The 21,408-nt window shown below is 41.0% G+C and overlaps 1 protein-coding gene across 9 annotated transcripts in view; it reads right to left on the bottom strand.

The window, feature by feature from the left end:
* GRIP1 (glutamate receptor interacting protein 1) overlaps nucleotides 1-21,408 on the bottom strand; it is a 556,915-nt gene that overhangs the window by 204,694 nt on the left and 330,813 nt on the right. The gene's annotated exons all lie outside the window — the stretch shown is intronic.

Below are 21,408 nucleotides of genomic sequence, written 5' to 3'. Positions count from 1 at the left end.
AATGATGACCACTGCTACTCAAACAAAGTTTATCTATATGAGAACAGCCATACTGGATCAGACCAAAGGTCCATCTAGCCCAGTATCCTGTCTTCCCACAGTGGCCGATGCCAGGTGCTTCAGAGGGAATGAACAGAACAGGTTATCATCCAGTGATCTATCCCCTGTTGCCCTTTCCCAGCTTCTGACAAATAGATGCTAGGGACACCATCCCTGCCCATCCTGGCTAATAGCCATTGATGAATCACAGAATCATAGAATATCAGGGTTGGAAGGGACCTCAGGAGGTCATCTAGTCCAACTCCCAGATCAAAGCAGGACCAATCCCCAACTAAATCATCCCAGCCAGGGCTTTATCAAGCCTGACCTTAAAAATTTTTAAGGAAGGAGATTCCACCACTTCCCTAGGTAACCCATTCCAGTGCTTCACCACACTCCTAGTGAAAAAGCTTTTCCTAATATCCAACGTAAACCTCCCTCACTGCAACTTGAGACCATTCCTCCTTGTTCTGTCATCAGCTACCACTGAGAAACAGCCTAGATCCATCCTCTTTGGAACCACCTTTCAGGTAGTTGAAAGCAGCTATCAAATCCCCCCTCATTCTTCTCTTCTGCAGACTAAATAATCCCAGTTCCCTCAGCCTCTCCTCACAAGTCATGTGCACCAGTCTCCTAATTATTTTTGTTGCCCTCTGCTGGTCTCTTTCCAATTTTTCCACATCCTTCTTGTAGCATGGGGCCCAAAACTGGACACAGTACCCCAGATGAGGCCTCACCAATGCCGAATAGATCATGTCCCTCAATCTGCTGGCAATGCTCGTACTTATACAGCCTAAAATGCCATTGGCCTTCTTGGCAACAAGGGCACACTGTTGACTCATATCCAGCTTCTCATCCACTGTAACCCCTAGGTCCTTTTCCGCAGAACTGCTGCCTAGCCACTCGGTCCCTAGTCTGTAGCGGTGTATGGGATTCTTCCGTCCTAAGTGCAGGACTCTGCACTTGTTCTTGTTGAACCTCATCAGATTTCTTTTGGCCCAATCCTCTAATTTGTCTAATGGACCTATCCTCCATGAATTTATCAAGTTCTTTTTTGAACCCTGTTATAGTCCTGACCTTCACAAAATCTCTGGCAAAGAGTTCCCCAGGTTGACTGGGCACTGTGTGAAGAAGTACTTCCTTCTGTTTGCTTAAAACCTGCTGCCTGTTCATTTCATTTGGTGAACTTAAACTACCGTACTGATTTGTTGAATCATCATCATATATAGTCACATAAAACTGCTAGGGAATGTTGTGAGTCAAAATATAATCAGCTTTGTAATTATTTAGGCTTTAAGACTGCCAGTTTAAAAGTACTTGCTTTGTACATACTGAAATCTTTGTTAGGGCTGAACAGCTAGAAGGAGGCAGGAAGACCATTTTGTTTCACACAATGTGTCACTCACTAATGAAAGTACTGTATTGTGTATAGTGATCTTAATATGATCACCCCAGAGGATTATAGAAACAAAGCAGAATTGATACAACAGAACACAAACCAAAATAATTAATTAAAAGCCAAACAGATAACATTTTAACTAAGGTTTTTTAAACAGTCAGGTACTACGAGTGTCTAATGTGAAACACTAGAGAATTCCACCATCAAGAAGCTTAAAAAAATAAAGGATTTCACACCAAATAATCATGTCAGAATAAAAGTTTTTTTAAATACGGCCACACTCTACATTAAGGTTCCACTTACAAATGGTTTATAAAGAGTTAAAAATTGATAGATGCATGTTACAGACATGAGTAGTACACGTTATATAGATTGTTATAAGCACTTGAATAGAAAGTATTACAGATGGTTATAAGCAATCTTTTGATTGCCTGGACTCTATAAACAATTAACTAATCACTTATCAAAGCATCAATTAATCATCTATTCACTCTTTATAAACGAGCTTAATATAAAGTGTGGCCTTTTAAGGCTTGATATGTTAGGGAACATGAAGTCATTAAAAGACAAAGCATAGCAAATCACCTGCAGAACTTGGGATATATAATATGGAGTCTTGTATATAATTAAAAACTGTACAATCAATGTTTTTCAAGTGAAGCTGTATAATAAAACAGTTTTGTCCATCTTACAATACTACCTGCAGGATTCTGTTACAAATGGAGATGATTTAGGGATCATCCAGAAGGAATACCAGCCAATAAAGAATTTAAAATATTCAGACCCAAAGTATTACTATTTTTAATTTCTGTACATTAGCACCATGAATGTGATGAGCCCTAAGTGTCAACCAGAGAAATCTAAACCAGATGAGTCCAAAGCCAAAGCAGGAAAATCTCTGTTGATGATAATAGGAATTTTTAATAACTCTGTACATGATTCTTTCACCCTCACATTCTGTAGATTATTTCCTCAGGAGTAGTCACGCTGAAATCAGTGGGACTCCTAGTATAGTTAGGTGTTACTCAGTGTGAAAATGGGTGGCAGATTCAGTTAACCATGGCCAGGAGCTCACCCTCAGATCCTTTGCTAATATGCTTCTCAATAAATAATTACTGAATTATAGAAATGAAGGGCTGTAAGGCACCTCAAGAGGTCATCTAGTGTGGGGTAGTCAACACGTGGACCGGGGACCACATCCAGACCGCGAGACACTTTTGAATAGACCATAACATATTTTTATTTACTTATTATCATTATTGTCATTATTTTTGTATTATTTTCTCTGGATTCTAGACCTGGACTATACCCTGACCAAGAAATTTGGACCTTGACAAAAAATAATTGATTACTCCTCATCTAATGCACCCCCCTGAACTGCATAATGAACAGCAAATGGAACAAAAAAATCACTTAATGTAAAAGTAACCATTTGGGCCATCAAAATGACTCTTTCTTATACTATTACCCCACAGTAAGCTTCAGAAAGCTGCAAGTCTTCCAGTTTGGGACCTTAATTGGCCTGATTTGGCATTTCTCTTCATTGTGTTTGTTTCAGTTCCAAATGATCTGATTGCTCATTCATGTAATTAGATATTTAATAAATGGTAACATTTGCAACTACAATTAATATTTGGTTGAAAAATTTTAACCTTCAAAACTGAAGAATGCTTTTAAAAAAATCATGCTCTAGATTAGTAAGACTGCAGAAACTCAGATACAGGGTTGAGTGTATTAGTGCCATAGAATTTCGTATCAAACCCAAACGAAGCATGTTGCTGCAGAGTGGAATCTCATAAATACTGAAAAGAAGCAGGCCAAGAATAAAAACCTGATGTAGTTCACAATTCAAGGAGATAGTATCAGATGAATAACTGCCCCAGTAATATGGTAAATCTATTAGTAACTACAAGTCACACAGACAGTCCCCATGGATTCAAGTCACAAAACCTACATTTACAGGAAGAATATTTGCAGGAGAAGCTTATCAAGAATGAAAATCCTTATAATGAAAACCTGCAGAGTCAGAGAATAAATTACCATAAATGCTTTGTATTTCAGTTGTACGGGTAATAATACCGATATGAACTTGATTCCCTCCCCACTCAACTCTTCCCAAGTATCCCACATGACATTTGTTCCTCTAAACGAGAATGAATGGGGGTTTTACCCACTCCACACTCACATGTCTCATTTGGTTTTTTGTTTGTTTTATTATTTTTACTACTGAAGACTTCATCTTTGAAACAATGGGAATCATTTTGTTTAATTTGTTCTTTTTGTTATAAATCTCAGTAAAGAGACATTTGACAGGGAAAGTATGTGTTGAATTTTTTTTCCTCATAATCATTTCAGGAATCTTTTAAAAATATTCTTTTGGGACTTATTCCTACGCTTGACAGAATTTTCCAAATACATAATTTAGGTTTCCATTTATAAAATATGTAGAGGATACATTATGTAAAATAATCTCCATGAAGAAAGAGCGCTAATCATCACTGTCAAAGCCTTTAAAATTGTGAAATAATTGCAACTTTGTGATGTACAGTGAAAGATTAATAAAGTTCTCTTTTCTGCTACTCTACTTGCCAAGTATTCAACAACCATATTTGAATTGCAGAATCAATTCTTTGCTTGGTTCTGAAAGCATCAGACCTCTGATCAATCACAGTGGAAACAGTCTATTCAGTTGTCAATGACACCCTTTCTCATATTAAAATATTTTTAAAATCTCTGTAGTAAACATTCATCTTAGGCAGGGGAGAAAAATTCTCATAATTTGCTCATAGGTATGTAAAATTCCAAATTTGGTTATTCACCAAGCAAATGTGGTTGTTTTAAATTTTGGGCTGTGGTCTCATTCTCTCAAGTAAATAAAAAATAAACACTTGCTGAGTGTCTCTAAAGGCATCTGTCTGCATTGTTTGGGTTGGGTTCTGAATTATCATCAGGGTTTCCCATCCCAATTCTCTCTATTTTGTGCGTCTGAATCCCACTTGGCCCTGTAAATGTAGTCTGATCCTCAATTTAATGTAAATTACAAAATCACTGCTACCACCAGAGAAAGATGAAAGAGTGTCAGCACTGAGACTATGTAATGTAATTTATATTAAATTCAAGCAAACATTTTAATATTTAAATAATATGATGGATGTCGTCCATCTGGTTTGAAGTCTAGATCTGATCATGTAAAACAGCACTAGTCTAGTCCTCCACTAGTGCTGCCTGCTGTTGCTAATGACTGCTCATTATGATTGCATCCATGAACAGATTTTGTTACTGGTTCCCCAGCAGAGAACAGGGTGATGGGACTGATAAGTATTTACCTTTGGTCATTCACTATTGTTTTCCTCAAATCCCACAGTGTACACTGCTGCCTGTGGGCTTGCTGTAATTAAGCTAACGTTGGAAAAGCCATGTTCCTTCATAGCCATGCTACAGGATGAGTACAGTATTTCCACTAAGAGCAACATGTACAGAAATACAGGTAGCTAGTTGGTTAAACCTGTGTTACACGGTGGTGTAGTTGTGGTGGATTTGATGGTAGTTCAATGTAATTTTAAAGACAGCCAGTGATATAGGTCACTTTCCTTCTCTTCATTCAGCAGATTTGTGTAAATCAGTGTAGCAGATTGCCAATCTGCACAGCTCCACAGCCGGCCAATTCTTTTCTTTTTTTAAACTATGTTACTATGTGGAGTCAACCACTGAATCCACGAGCAGAATGGTTGTTGTAACCTGATAAATCAGGGTATCCACATGTCCAATGGCAGCTTCAAGCTGACTAGTCTTCAGCTTTACCTCTGAAGACACAGCAACATGTACTCCATCTAAGCTTAAGCTTTCGTGAGCTACAGCTCACTTCATCGGATGCATTCAGTCCACGGAATGCATCCGATGAAGTGAGCTGTAGCTCACGAAAGCTTATGCTCAAATAAATTTGTTAGTCTCTAAGGTGCCACAAGTCCTCCTTTTCTTTTTGCAGACACAGACTATCACGGCAGCTACTCTGAAATCCATCTAAGCTGCCATTCCTAAGAATAAGTGTCTAGACACAAAAGATAAGATTTTCTTTAATTCCAACTCCAGCAAAAGACTTTGTAGTTTTTCTGAGCCAAGCAGGAAACCTGACATTTACTTGCCCAGGTAAGTATCCTGAATTTTGGCCAACAGGATTCAGACTTCTGCATGAAGATTTAATTTAATGTAGCTTTGCAAGGTTTGCTCACTCATTCAGTTAAGGCAAGTTTTGTTGTTGTTTTTTTGACAGACAAATAACATAACACTGAATCTTTACAGCATTAGCGTCATCACGGTAGGGGTAAGCAAGCAGATTTTATGCCTGGGCTAGTACATTTTTCATAATAATTTTGCAAGTGTTATTTGGTGTCATGCCCTCAGTCTTGTGTTCAGTATTTACCCAGGCTTGTCAATCGGTTTTTGAACAACAGTTGTCTTTAGGCTGCCACTTTTTACTCCTCCTATCTAACCAAATTTATTTTTGGCATAAGCAAACAATATTTTTATGTCTCCTCTGTTACAACAAACACTCCAGATATAATGACACTTAGATGCCACAATGATAAGTGGCACAGATTTACAATATATTAGATAAGTAGGTATTTGTCTCTCATGTAACAGATGTAATTAATGTAGTTCAAAGCGTTGCTCCATTTTCTTTTTCTGCCATAATGAAAACCAAGTTCTAAAATTCAATTGGAAAATTAAGTCACTAAACTATTTGTCACAAAATGACTAAGGAAATAGGATATTCAGAACTACTAAGAGAAACTGTGGCATATTATGACTCACAAATTGGTATATGTAGTGAAGTGCACATCAACAAATGGGGTAAATGAGAAATCACTGCCTTGATAGCTTGAAAAAAGAGGAGGAAGTTCATATTATAAACAGATTAAGAGATAACCTGAAAATCTGCACAAGTAACCATTAATCACCTAAATGTACAGAAACAAAATATTTAGGTCATGTTAACAAATTTGTATTACTCAGATAATCCCTCTAGTGAGTCACAGCTAGATGCGCATCTTGAATACATTTCTTTCAATTCAAATCCTCTCTTCAGAGGAAAGGAATACTCTGAAATAGAAATGTACACCTGAAGCAGTTCAGACGAGAAGATATTTCTTAAGTCTCAGGAAAACTTTTGGTTCTGTGACTTCACCCTCAAATTTTATAGGCCTTTCCAAACAATTTCATACAACGTCCGTTCTAAGAGCTCTTTTCCTCCTCCCTGACCTTTAAGTTTGCCCTGTTTTCTATTTCTAGATCCAAATAAAGACACACTCACCCTGTAGCTCTTATCCTACTTCTCTTTTTATGGTAACATGGATATGAGCATTTAATAAAAAAATAGCTGTCAAGAGATTAGAGAAAATTTTACTCATTTCATTACCTTCTGACTAATTAGAGATAAACAATAAAAAAGCTCATTAGGATACTATCTGTGGACTTATAGCAACACTTTAAGTAGAATAATTACTGTGTCAGTTGATGTGCAAAAAACCTGCAAATACTGAATGGAACTTTTCATGGGCAATACTAAAGAATTGGACTTCGTCCTATTTCTTCTCAGCTAGATTAAAGCCATCCATCATTTCCTGGTGGCATCAACAACCTATAGGTTTAAAATCACAGCTCCATCTAGAATTTGCAGATGAAAAAGACAGGGCTACTGCCCCCTCTTTTATTTGTAATATAGATTTAACCGCTGGGCTCAAGACTCTCCAAATACAAAAGACATTAAAACATAGAAAACACAATTACTAACAAACCACCCTTTTTCACAAACCTGATTGTATCTTTCACCTTTATTCTTGACACAACCAACTACAAGCCCAATATGATTCCTTATTTCCAAAATAAATGCAGCAAAAATGAGAAACTGTTCAATGAATTTTCAAAACTTCTGTAAACAGGTGTGCGTTCAGAGACCAGTAGATAACTCAGCTATTTTACTTATCCAGCTTAAATCTGGACCTATAGCTGTTGCCCACCCTGAACGCTACTATCCTAAGGGTATGTCTACACTAGCAGAGTTATATCGCTGGCAGTTACAGTGCCGCTCAGAGAGCGCTGAAGGGAAACCGCTGTTGTGTGTTCACACTGTTAGCTCCCTGTGCAATTGCGTGTTCCCGCTTGCGGCACTTGCAGCGGTATTCGGAGCAGTGCCCTTTGGCAGCTGACAGCGCATCTCTTCCTCTTCTGCCGCTAAGAGTTGTGGGAAGGCGGAGGAGGTTGTTGGGCATCCTTGGTCCTGTCCCAATGCCCCGTGATGCATTGCTTAACATCCCAGCAATCCCTGTGCTTCTGTCTGCATTTGGTGCCATCTTTCAACAGTCCATATACTGCGTGCTCTGCCTCTTCGGTCTGCAGGAAGAGATCCCGCACTGTTGACCAGTATACTGCTCACTTTCACTAACACATCACAAGTGGCAGTGGAGTTATTCCTTAAACTACAAAGGCAAAAGGAATTTGACACTGATCTTCCCAAGTGTAGTAGCTACGACACGAGATTGCTTGTGGTGTTCACGGAGGTGCTGACCACAGTGGAACGCTGCTCTTGGGCTCGGGAAACAAGCACTGAGTGGTGGGATCACATGGTCATGCACATCTGGGATGACGAGCAGTGGCTGCAGAACTTTCAGATGAGGAAAGCCACATTCATGGGACTGTGTGATGAGCTCGCCCCAGACCTGCGGCGTAAGGACACGAGAATGAGCTGCTGCCTTGCCATGCCATTGGAGAAGCACATGGCAATTGCACTGTGGGAGCTGGCTACTCCAGACTGCTACCAATCAGTCACTAACCAGTTCGGAGTGGGAAAGTCGACCATTGGAGTCGTGTTCATGGAAGCGTGCAGGGCCACTAATCACATCCTGCTTCAAAAGACCGTGACTCTGGGCAACGTACTAACATTGTGGATGGCTTTGCACAAATAGGCTTACCTAACTGCGAAGGGGCGATTGATGGCACGCACATTCCAATTCTGGCACCAGACCACCTTGCCACTGAGTGTATATTAAGCGGAAGGGGTATTTCTCAATGGTTCTCCAGGCACTTGTGGATCACCATGGGCATTTCACAGACATTAATGCCGGCTGGTCCAGAAAGGTGCATGATGCACACATCTTTCGGAATACTGACCTGTTCAGGAAGCTGCACGCAAGGACTTTCTTCCTGGACCAGAAGATCACCATAAGGGAAGGTGAAATGCCCATTCTGATCCTGGGAGATGCTGTCTACCCCTTAATGCCGTGGCTTATGAAGCCATACACAGGGAACCTTGACAGCAGCAAGGATTGGTTCAACAACAGGCTGAGCAAGTGCAGAATGACTGTTGAGTGTGCTTTTGGCTGTTTAAAGGCCTGCTGGTACTGCCTATATGGGAGGCTGCACCTGGCCGATGACAATATTCTTATGCTTATAGCTGCATGCTGCACACTCCATAATATTTGTGAAGGGAAGGGTGAAAGCTTCTCTCAGGGCTGGACCACTGAGGTTCTGCACCTGGAGGCTGAATTTGAACAGCCAGAGACCAGGGCAATTAGAGGGGCGTAGCACAGGCCATAAGAATCAGGGATGCCTTGAGGCAGCAATTTGAAGCTGAAATCCACTAATATTTGTTGCTATGCTCGGGAGTGCAGTGCTTGTAATGCTAGGAAGTGATTGTGATTGGTGCAGACGATGCACTATGAAGGTTTAAGAAAATTGCCTGTTGCTTTGCATGGCTCTGTTTGCTTTCAATTAATGGAATAAAGATTGCTTTCAAACCAAAACAATTATTTTATTAAAAAACAACAGCCGGAGGAGAGAGACAAACAAAAAAACACATCAGCACTGTGGGGGATGGAGGAAGGGAGGGTCCTAAGAGGAGATGGGGTCCTGGGATGGTTAAAGATTTGTTTCAGAGTAGCAGCCTTGTTATTCTGTATCCGCGAAAAGAAAAGGAGGACTTGTGGCACCTTAGAGACTAACAAATTTATTTGAGCATGAGCTTTCGTGAGCTACAGCTCACTTAGCTCATGAAAGCTTATACTCAAATAAATTTGTTAGTCTCTAAGGTGCCACAAGTCCTCCTTTTTTTAAAGATTTGTGTATGTCCAGGTATCATATGCAACCTTGTCCTTTGGAGTACAGTGCAGCGGGTACTGTACTTCAGCAGGGCGAAATTGCAGAGGGACAGGTATTGAGTGCAATGAGTGCTGGGAGTCCACAGGGCTGGACTATGACGGGGCAGGAGAGGAATGCAGCAGGTACAGACTGGAGCCAGGAGGTTGATAAGAGTGTGTTGGCGGTGTCTGGAGGGCGACGGGGAAAAAGTTTTGCAACAGCGGCTGCAGAGAAGGGCAGGTGCAGAGCTGCTTGATTTGCAGTGCTTGGAGTGTCTCTGCTTGGTTCTTCATAATGTGTAAGAGCCACTCTGTGGCTTCACTCTGGCGCGCTGCATTCTCCTTTCGGTCCCTCTTCTCACTGTCCCACCACTCCTTCAGTTCTTGTTTTTCGGCTGTGGAGTGCATCATGACATCATGCAGAAAGTCCTCTTTAGTTCTTCATGGGCACTTTCTAATTCTGCGCAGACATTCAGCTGGCAATAACGAAGAGGGAGGCTGGGCTCCCAAGGTCATATCTGTGAAGCCAAAATGCAACATTTTACAGAAGCAGTATTGTTTGCAACACACAGACTGCTGATTCAGTGATTTAAAACACAGCCACTATTCACATACCTATCACTAACTGGTTGACCCCAGGCAAGCATACATGAGCCACAAGACCCCCAAAATGGTGAGTAACTGCAGGGGCAGGGGAAATCAGTGTTCTAGGACTGTACTGTACACTGGGCACTTTGCTCTTGGGGAGAGCCAGCACTGTAGGGGGGACCTTATAATCATTCCAGTTTCCACATTTTCCACAGTCTGTGTTCATTATGGAAGACATCTCGCTGCTGAGGGTGAGTAGGGAATCAAGGGAGGGTCTTCTCCAAGCCTGTTGCTTCCGTCCTGACCCTTAAGCGGCTCGCCTGTGTGCAGCAATGGTTCCACACCTAGTGATGGCAGAGTGGCGTGGAAAAGTTACCCTTAATGGGGCAAGAAACAAAGCAGCTCTGCCAAAGAACCTGCAGCAGCGGATTGCTAAGCATCTCCATGAGAGATTGATGGAGATCTGAGGCAGATTTCCGTGAAGTGAGGGAGTCAATCAACACCCTGTTCCGCCGCTCAGACTAGGCATGTGGTGGTACGCGTAACATGCAGACAAGCCTGCTTTCTGCAACCCTCCTGCCCCCAACAACTTGCTTCAGTGATTCCCAAAATCAAAGCCACTTACCAGGGGCCTCCTCTCCTGTTTGTGCTTCACCAAGATCTGACAGCTTTGACTGGCTAGCCTCCTCTGGAGTAGAGAAGAGCTCTTGGCTGCATGCATCTCTGACCTCATCCTCTGCCTCTGGATCCCCCTCCACATCCTTGTCCAAGATTTCCTCCTCCTGGCTTGGTCCACTCTTGACTGGCACATGAGCCACAGAAGTATTCACAGTGGCCTTCGCAGTGAGATGGGGTCACCACAGAGTATCGTATCCAGCTCTTTGTAGAACTGACAGCTCATGGGCTCAGCACCAGAGCGTCGGTTTTCCTCCTGCGCCTGGTGGTAGGCGTTCCGCAGCTCCTTCACTTTGACCCTGCACTGCAGTGTGTCCCGGTCATGTCCCCTTTCTGTCATGCATTGTGAAATCTGCCATAGGTATCATAATTCCAACGGCTGGAGCGCAGCTGGGACTGGACAGCCTCCTCTCCCCAAATGCTGATGAGGTCCAGCAGCTCGGCATCCCTCCAAGCGAGGGATCACCTGGCGCGTGGAGCAAGCGTGGTCACCTGGAAAGATATGCTGAGATCACTGCAAGCGTCACCGAGCAAACTGGAAGGGGACTTTCAAAATTCCCAAGGAATTTAAGGGGCGGGGCTCACGGTTGGTCACCGGAGGGCAAGGCAGTAGAGTTCAAACCGATGACCAGAGAGGCGAGAACAGGCATTGTGGGACACCTCCCGGAGGCCAATCGCAGCGCTGTAAATCGACCAGGGTGTCTACAGTGGCACCGCAGTGCTGTAGCCCTGGCGCAGAAAGCGGTACGCCGCTCGTCCGGGTGGTATTTTTACAGCGCTGCAAGTGCGCAGTTTCGATGCACTAAGTGGCTTGGCAGTGTGTACACCTTGGGAGTTACAGCGCAGAAAGCTGCTTCACTGCGCAGAAACTTGCCAGTGTAGACAAGGCCTAAGAACCTAGACTGATAAAGGAACCATGAATAATGGGTAGTCATCATCAGGGCAAATCCCAAAGGGACATTGCCTCCTTGCAGATTTTGCGCCACACAGATCCATCTCTAGCTAGGTCCCTAAGGTGGTCTGGCTGGATGTTCAGTTCATGTCTGTCTCTGATGATCTCATTGCACCACCCAAGTTTTTGGCACCCATATGATCACCAGTGAACAATAGATAGACCAGGTTTATTACTGTTGTTGTTACTCATTATACCCAAATCTGATTATGAGGTCACAAATCTTGCCATCAAACTAGACTGCTTATTTTGAAAGAAATACAAAATCAGTGGAGGAGGAGAACACAGTAGATGTGATACTGCCTATATGGAAGAGTAAAACAAATTAGTCTGGTTAGGAGAAACGTCTCGTGGCCAAGGGGCAAATCAAAGAGCTCCTGTGAAGTCATTTGTTTAGGGCCCAGTTGCAAAGGTCCATATTGAACGTGTGACATTGTGTGTGACTTACCCAAACTCTTATGCCATGCAAACTGCGAAGAGTTGACTCCATGGAGAATGAAGAGAGACAGAATACATGGTATGTCCAGAGGAAGTGATGGAGATTTCTTGTTAAGCAAGAGGAATTGCTCTGCAATGTGTTGCAGTCAAAGGCATGACAAAGGGGAAGTCAACCTGATTTCCTTGGGGCTAAGGTTATTATTCCCTCATAACTCTCAGTCAACATTAAGCAACTTGTATTCACATTACATGGCACTGGAGCATGAGAAGTGAACTAACAACTACTGGGACATCCTATGGCTGCTAGTTTGACAATGCCATAAATATAAAGGGAAGGGTAAACACCTTTAAATCCCTCCTGGCCAGAGGAAAAACACTTTCACCTGTAAAGGGTTAAGAAGCTAAGACAACCTCGCTGGCACCTGACCAAAATGACCAATGAGGAGACAAGATACTTTCAAAGCTGGAGGGGGGTGGGGGGAACAAAGGGTTCTCTCTCTGTCTGTGTTGTCTTTTGCCGGGACCAGAGCAGGAATGCAGGTCAGAACTCCTGTAAAGGGTTAATAAGCAATCTAGTTAGATATGTGTTAGATTCTGTTTTGTTTATATGGCTGGTAAAATAAGCTGTGCTGAAGGGAATGTATATTCCTGTTTTTGTGTCTTTTTGTAACTTAAGGTTTCGCCTAAAGGGATTCTCTATGTTTTGAATCCGATTACCCTGTAAGGTATTTACCATCCTGATTTTACAGAGGTGATTCTTTTATTTTTCTTCAATTAAAATTCTTCTTTTAAGAACCTGCTTGCTTTTTCATTGTTCTTAAGATCCAAGGGTTTGGGTCTGTGTTCACCTATGCAAATTGGTGAGGATTTTTTATCAAGCCTTCCCCAGGAAAGGGGGTGTAGGGCTTGGGGGGATTTTGGCTCCCAGAAGCCTAGCTCCCCAGCTTTCATTTGCTTCTGCAGAGCTTAGGAACCCTTTCCTACAGAACTCTGGAGCTCCACAGTGTGGGGGAGGAAGACACTATCTTATAAAGCTCAGGAGCGCCACAAAAGGAGAGTCAGAAGGGACACTGCTACATGATCTCATGGATTTCTCAACATCCAAAGAAATTCCAAAGCAAAACATTTTTCAAAAACTCTGATTTGTCTAGTTTAATTTGGTAAAGTGGAACTTTCAGCTTGGAATTCCCAGGTTCGCTATGTTTTGTGTCCTTTGAAAAAACAATAATGTGATCCTATGTTTTGTGTTTTCTTTCCCTGAAAGAATTGTGAAAAACACAATTTCCACCCTTTGCTGCAGAGTCACTAAGTTTTTGCCTATATCTCCATTAATTCTAAATATCTGTTTATTTAGCAATGTATCTTATATGTCGTGCATCATATACTGTCTGTCTGTCTTGCCTATTTGGATTTTAGCTTTTAGGGGCAGGAACTGTGTCACTGTATGTTTTTGTCTAGCGCAGTGGAGCCTTGATCCAAAATGGGGTTTATGGGTGCCACAACAATATAAATATTACGGTCCTGGGCCTGTAAAGACTTACACATTTTGTAACAGGACAGCCTGCCTCCCACGTGCCTCTTGTGGCCAGGGGTGCCTCTGCAGCACCCTGCCTCTCTTTACCCTCTTTAGGGCTCCTTAAGAACTCCACAAAGGCATCTGTGTGTGCACACCCCCCTCTTTAGGTCTGGATTTATCAACACAGAAGTTCAAAACAAAACTCAAAAATAAAGTTCACAAAATCCAGCTCAGTTCCCTGCCTTCAGCTAGGCTCTCCCAGTCCTATCTGGCTGCAATCTTCTTCCCCTGGTGCCTCAAACTCCACTGCAGCCTGCAGGAGCCTTCTAACACTCTGCAGCTCCCGCAGTCTCAGCTTTCTCACAGAATCCCACTCCACACTGGTCTCCCTGAGCATCCCCCTCTCCTCTGCAGCTTCCTGCTGTGCTTTATAGGGACCAGGTGTCCTCCCATCAGGCCTCATCATGAGGCTATTAATGAAGCCCAGGTGGACTGGTCCAGCTCCCTCGTCAAGGGCCCACTCCACCTTGTGACACACTGGCTTAACTTTAAGCACACGAGTAGTCCCAAACTGTCAATTGTTTCCCTGGGGTGATCACCTTCATGCCACTTCAGAGACTCAAAAACAATCTTTGATTGACTGCTGAAGAGTACAAAATGATATGTTACCTCACATCCTGCACTGTGGTAGGAAATTGCAGCAGTATTGATTGTAAAGGGCTTGGCTATGTCTGAGCATCTGTGTGATGCCCCACATATGTGACTTGTGGCAAAACCACACCTGACCTCTTACAGGTTGCATCTCATGCTCGACATTTGGAAATGACATCCAAATATAGGAAGTGGCTTCTCCTGCCAAATATGGCCATTTTAAGAAGTTTGTAATATCCTGCTTGATCAAAATAGTCAGTGTCTCCTAAAGAAGTAACATGGGCCTGAATTATATTTTGCTGATGACACTAATTCATTCATTTGAATAGTTGGTATTTATTTGCTAAATAGACATCTCTAGTTTAACCTTTATACTGAAATTGAAGTGATTAGCATACATCCATTTCTGAGAGTATGGAATGTCCAAGAATAAGGTTTTTTCCACTGAAATACTGCCTGCTGTTTGAATTTATATTTGTTGTAATCAGTCTGCTTTAAAGTTATTTGGATATTTTAAGACACTTTTTAGGATGTTTCTTAGAAACAATAATATTAATGGAAGCTACACATAAGTACCCAAAGGTATCTTACAGAGGTTGCAAAAAAACTTGCATTATGAATCCCTGTGTCCCCATAATTAGAACTTTCTGAATGTTTTGCCTTTTGGGATGAAACTTTAAAGATTCACAAACATGTAGGACTGAAAGGGGCCCCAGCAGGTCACCTAGTCCATCTTGCTGCACTGAGGCAGGATTAAGTACTCTCTAGACCACCCTAAACAGCCCAAAGGGGAATATTCATGGAATATTTGAGTCAAAATATTCAGCTACTTTTTAATTTAATATGTACCTTTTCCACTGGAAAAAAAAAGATTTTTGTTTGTTTGCTGACAAATAACTCAAAGCAACTGAAGTTTAAAAGTTCATGTCTGGATGGTCTGTAGTGAGGAACAATCAATGTGTATGTTTGAAAAATGAGAAGACCACAAATTACTAGAAATTACTTTTAAAAATGTTGGGGGGTGGGATTACGTGTAATTGGATCTCTTGCTACATTTTAAGTCGCTAGATGTTTTGTGGCACCATGAAGTTCCAGACAATTCTGTCACTCCACAGTGCAGTTGTTACTGCAAGTCTAAAATACAAAGGAGGAATCCCTTTTACATAATTCTTTTCTTGGCCTCTGAAAGAATGAGGGGCAATCCACCACCACCACCTCCTCCTACTAGCTGGAAAATGGCTGCCCAGTCTGTTTACATCCTGGAGTCATCTTTGGGGACAGATTATGATGAACAGTGTTGATGTCATATTTCATAGCAAGCAAAACTGTCGCACTTCCCATACTAAGGCAGGTTCTTCCAGTATCATGTATGGAAATATGAGGAATTGGTGCCTTTTCCCACCTATAACCTGAAGCCACCATCTGTATATATTTCTGACATCTCTAGATAAATAAAAATCAAAATTTTCTCTTTTACCCTTTTTTGGTATTAAACTTTCTTTAGGATAAATATGAAATAAAAGAATTACAGTTAGCTGAAGTTTAGTTAGTTTGGTGGAAATACATCTGTGTTGTACAGAAAAGCCCTGACTAGCAAAGAAAAGAAAGGCCTCAAAATCAACAAGTTATAAGGCCAGAAGGAATGAAGTAAGGAGGATGTCTGGTTCAAAGAATAACTAATGAGATATGGGAAAGTTTCTAAAAACAAAGCCTCTGACTGATGGGGTGACTGCAGATGGTTTTACATAAGACAGAAAGAATATGTCTTAAAATGAGCCAACATGGCCTTTCCCATCCCACACACCAAGATTAAAGCTTATGTGAACCCAGATGTAGTGGAAAAATCATTGGGCAGCAAGAAGAAGGGGAGGAAAGGTGGTTGTAAACCTTACCTGGATTAAGACTGGAAATAAGAGTGAACTGTCTCAAATTTGGTTTTTAGCTGAAGTCAGTATTTGACAATGACATCATCTGATTGCTAACGGGTATAAAAAAGTAAACTCTTGCTCATGCCTGCCTGACCACATTGGAGTCAACCAACATGGGTCTATGCACACTGGTGTTAGATTGTTTGTAAGTATCTTGATCAAATGTTTATAAATGTTTTGTTACTGTTTGGATGTAGTAAATTACTTATTATTTGGGCCTTCTAGGCATGATTAGAGCAATTGCATAAGTACCATTTGGCCTTTGGATTTAATAAAGAAATTTATGGTTAAATTAGTGTTTGATTAGTTTATGGGAAGTGTTGGAATTATTAATATTTGAAATTATTATTATGGGAAACCACCATTTTTGTAACCCTTAATATACACCCACATATTACTTTTCTTTGAACCATTCTCTTTTCTTCTATACTTCACCACAGCAGCTCTCTCTTTCTGCTTATGCAACATCTGCTTTATTTCAGAGTTCCTCATCACTCCCTTCTTCCTCAGTATCCTCCTGTCATATCCTCATTTTCTCTATTTTTCACTCTTTCATTCTCTGCTTTTTTTTCTTTCCTCTTCCACACTCATATCTCTCCTCCATACTTCCTCACAATGTTTCACCTCCTTCTTCCATTCTGCCCACAATGACTCATCTTCTTTTTCATCCTTCCAATGACATCTCTCCTCTGCTAACTAGAAATAGCCCCAAAGTTGGAATTTGCATGTGGCAAGGGGCCCCAGCAGATGACTAGGGTGCCAAGTATTCTTGAAGATTATACTCTTCTCCCCACATGCTACACCTCCCTTTCCCTTGCATCCATGTATCTCTGCCCTTAATTCTGAAGAGCAACTATACAAATTGATATGCCTCTAAGCACCAAATATGCATAAACAGGAAGCCAATCTGGCCTGAAAAGAAAACACTTGCAGTTAGGCATGTAGAATCTGCATTTGTGCACGCAAACTGGGTAACTGAGAACGCAAAGGTAGGTTTTGTACACATTTTTACAAGTACAAGTCAGCTGACAGTTTCTGAAAATCTACCCTACCATGTCTGACAAGTGCACTCTATTCCTGCTTTTGTATTGGACTGGGACTCAGGAGATCGCTATTCCTGGTTCTGCCTCAGACTTCCTGTGTGAATTTGAGCTAATTGCTTAATCTCTGTGTGCCTCTTTTCCTTCTCCATAAAACACGGAGCAAACTTCCCTAACATGCATTGACGGTGAGGATAAATTCATTAAATGTTTACGGGTCACTTTTCGTCACTGGAGTGATAGGTTCAGACCAGAACCCAGAAAGACGCATGTATAACAACATCAGTATGCCAACTCTAGGCCCCTATTATTTAAAGCTCAGATGGGCCACCTTCACCCAAGCCCAACATTTACCAGATCAATAAAAAATATTCTAAACAACTTTCTCCTCTTAGGTACTTTCTGGCTCCCATTACCATAATATCTGAGCAGTCACAGACTTTACTGTATTTATCCTCACAACAGCCATATGAGGTAGGAGAGTGCTATTTTACAGAAAGGAAATTGAGGCAGAGAGAGGCTAAACGACCATCCAGGAAGTCTATGGTGGCACAAGGCCTTGAACCCGTATCTCTGAAGTCCTAGACAAGTACTCTTACCTCTGGACCATCCTTCCTCAATTTGAAACCAACTTTGCAATCCATATGAAAGCATGCAATTCTGCATTCCATTTTGAACTAGTGTCCTCAAAAGATCTCTGCACTCATTATGTATATTAATGTAAATACTTTTTCTTATCTACTGGAGTATATCAGCCACCTGTCATCTGCTTTGAAATACTGTGTGTCTGACAAGGGATGTATTTCACTTCTTGCTCGCTGTCAAACTTTCACCAGGCTTGGGTAGTGTATAACTGCAAATTAAAATGTCCTGAATTATTAATGTGAAGCAGTTTGCAATTCTTAAGTATATCATTGGCCAAGAAATTTGTTGTCTGAACTTGTGAAGTATGGTCAGGTTAGAGAGGGAAACAAAACAATTTTTCCCTCCTCCATTACTTTTCATAACATAATCGAAGTGTTCTTGTGAACAAAAAGACAATGCTTGCAAACTACTAGTACTCATTAAATACAATAAATCTGCTTCTTTTGTTCTTCACATGGGCAGGGCTGGAAATCCTAAACAGCAATTACAGCAGGAACATTTTCTTAAGAAAAAATTATTTCTTTCCTTCTCCTTCAGCGGCCACAAAGCAAAGATTGCGGGTTTCAAAGCTTCCTTAAAACAATTCTTTGCAAAATGCAAACAGCATTTTAAGTGCAAATGGAAGGGAGAAGGAAGAAAGAAAACTCCAGAACAGTAATCATGTAATGTGCTCTCATCTACCAAGCTAGTGGCCATCTCAGGAATGGGAGCCAGGAGGCCTGGAGTCTAACCCTGACGGCTGCTGACTGGCTGTGTGGCATTGAGCCAGTCACATGAGTACTCTATCTCTATTTCCTCATCTGAGAAATGGCAATAAAAATCATCATACTTACCCAACTTTCTGAAGCATGCTCAAATCTCTGAATAAGATAGGCTTTTTAAGAGCAAGGTGGGGTCTAGAATCCGGGCTCCCATTACTCCTGGAATGTAACACAAGTAATGTTTCCAGAAAAGACAACCCATGTTACTTGCTGGAATGGTGCAGCAGGAATTGTATGAGCATTCACCAACCTCAAAAGAACTTCCTTTTTGGAAACGACCAATGGAACTGAAAAGTAACATATTTAAAACTGATAAAATAAATGCTTTTTGCATAAAATATAATTAACCTGTGGAACTCACTGCCACAATGTATCAATGGGGCCAGGAGCTTAATGGGATTCCAAAAAGGATTAGATATGAATAAAGGGAATATCCACAGTGCTTTAAAGAAGATAAAAATCATATTTTTAAAAGGGACAAATTTTTATAATACAGGGTATAAACCAAACACTAACAGAGAGGTTATGAAGAAACTTCTCCCATTGTTATTCCATGATTATCCCCTACAGGCTTTCTTGCACCTTTTTCGGAAGTATCTGCCATTGCTGAGAAAAGGCTACTGAACTCTGTGTGGTCCATTTATTTCAGCCTATGTGGCAATTCCTATGTACCAGCTGCAAATGAAATTTCAAAATTTTGCTCCAACCCTCTATTCTCTATACTATCCTATTCCAACAACAAAAAAGGGACCAGAAACACTATGGGCCTAGATTTACAAATGTGGGCACTTAAAATATATATGTAAAAATACTTAGGCAGCTGCTCTCAAACCCACTGATATATGCGCAAAAGCCCAACTGAGCATGCAAATCAAATAATTGTGCACCTAAGTACCTATTTACAAAACTCAACCAACATGTGCAATTTTTTGAAAATGTAACTTGGGTCCCTATCTTTCTAAATTTGGTCCTATGTTTAGAATTATCTGTGTGTGACAAATTTTAAATATTGTTATTCCACATACTCTTCTTTCTTCCAATGCAGGCTTCATGCTTATTTTTTTTTTTTAATTTTGATGAGCCTCTCTCTTTTTTTACAAAAAATATACTAAAAATAAAAGGCTGCTAAGTTAGAATTTATATTCAGGATCATTTTCCATGTACATGTTAGTAATCAGCTGCTATAATCAATATAATATGATGCTCAGAAACAGTGGAAATTCTAGGGGAAAATATATGTCCCCCTGTTCATCTGTTCTAAATCCTTTATCACCCTTTTCATTTTATCCTTTTGAAGATTTTTAAGCCAAACCTTAATGAGTCACTTTCCCCCCATATTATGTTGTCTCAGCATATAGCCTTGTCAATGTCAGCTCATTATATGATTAACAGCAGGTGGCATCAGTAGCAACAGTGAACCTTTGAACCCAACATTTTAAATGTTAAAATGGCTATTTCACAGAACCTTTAGGAAATGCTGATGCTAATTCAAACTACATACATAGTTCCAGCACTTATGTCCTGATGTGTCATGTGGATGGAGTTCACATGTACAATGTAACATGTTAACTTTAACTTTGGAGACCAAAGCTAAACATTCTGATTCCTACTGGCTATGAGTAAAATTAATTGAACTTATTGGCTGAACTTTAGTTCTTATTTTATTTATGCAGATATTTCCACTGCTTCTGTAGAACTTTAGACACGTGACACAATCTTAGTGAACAGTACTTTTCAATCACAAAATCATCGCACTAGTTGAGTTAGTTGTCCCTACTCAGGAGAGATCCTCTCTCCCAGTAGCTAAGAATGGAGTGGGATTTGCTTCTCACATAGATATTAACATACATAATGGGTTCCTCATCTTCAGCTAGCAGGTTTAGTCCTCTGGCTAGTTAGGTGTCTGATAGGACTTCCAAGTCCCATGCATGAGTGAATGAAGTGATACACATAAAGGTGTATGAGAGTGAAAATGTCAATAGGTGTGGGGTTTAGAGGAATAACGAGAGAGAGAGAGAGATGGAAAGGTTTGAAAAGAGAGGCACGTTATTGGGAAAGACAGAATTTAGTGGGCAGTGGGAAAAGGAGAGAGAAGACAGAAGGAGACAACAAAAGGTTAGGAAAGCAAGACAAACAAATATAATGCAGTGGAAAGGAAACAAACCCTGAAGAAAGCTCAGAAAATGACACTCTGTGATGAGATACATCTGTTTTATTACTTGATAATAAGTAATAAATAAGGGCGTGGCTTTGACTAGGCACACTGCCAAGGGTATTTTGCAACCTGACTAGTGGACTCAGTCTTTGCCCAGTTAACTGTCAGGTAAATGTTTCAAACCCTGAAATCAGGCACCTGACCTGTGAACACATTGCAAAAAATTAACCCATGCTCTTGCACCAACAGAAATATCAAGAGCATTGTTAGGGACTTTATTTACTGTACACAGACTTTTGTCACAGTATGCTGAAAAAAGTTTTTTTATATACGTAGGAAAACAACCTGGAAATTAAGCTATGGAGTCTGGTAAAAATCGTGGCTTGCAGTAAAGGAAAATATGCTTTATTTCCAGAGGCTTTGGTCAGAGAGGCTCTTCAGTGCTACTGTAACAGCTGTGCCATAAAGATCAGTTATTGTGGTTACTCG

The sequence above is a fragment of the Lepidochelys olivacea genome (assembly GCF_965140295.1).
Source record: "Lepidochelys olivacea isolate rLepOli2 genome assembly, chromosome: 1".
Lineage (NCBI taxonomy): Eukaryota > Metazoa > Chordata > Testudines > Cheloniidae > Lepidochelys > Lepidochelys olivacea.
The sequence above is the reverse complement of the archived record's forward strand: the minus strand, read 5'-3'. Positions and strand labels throughout refer to the sequence as shown.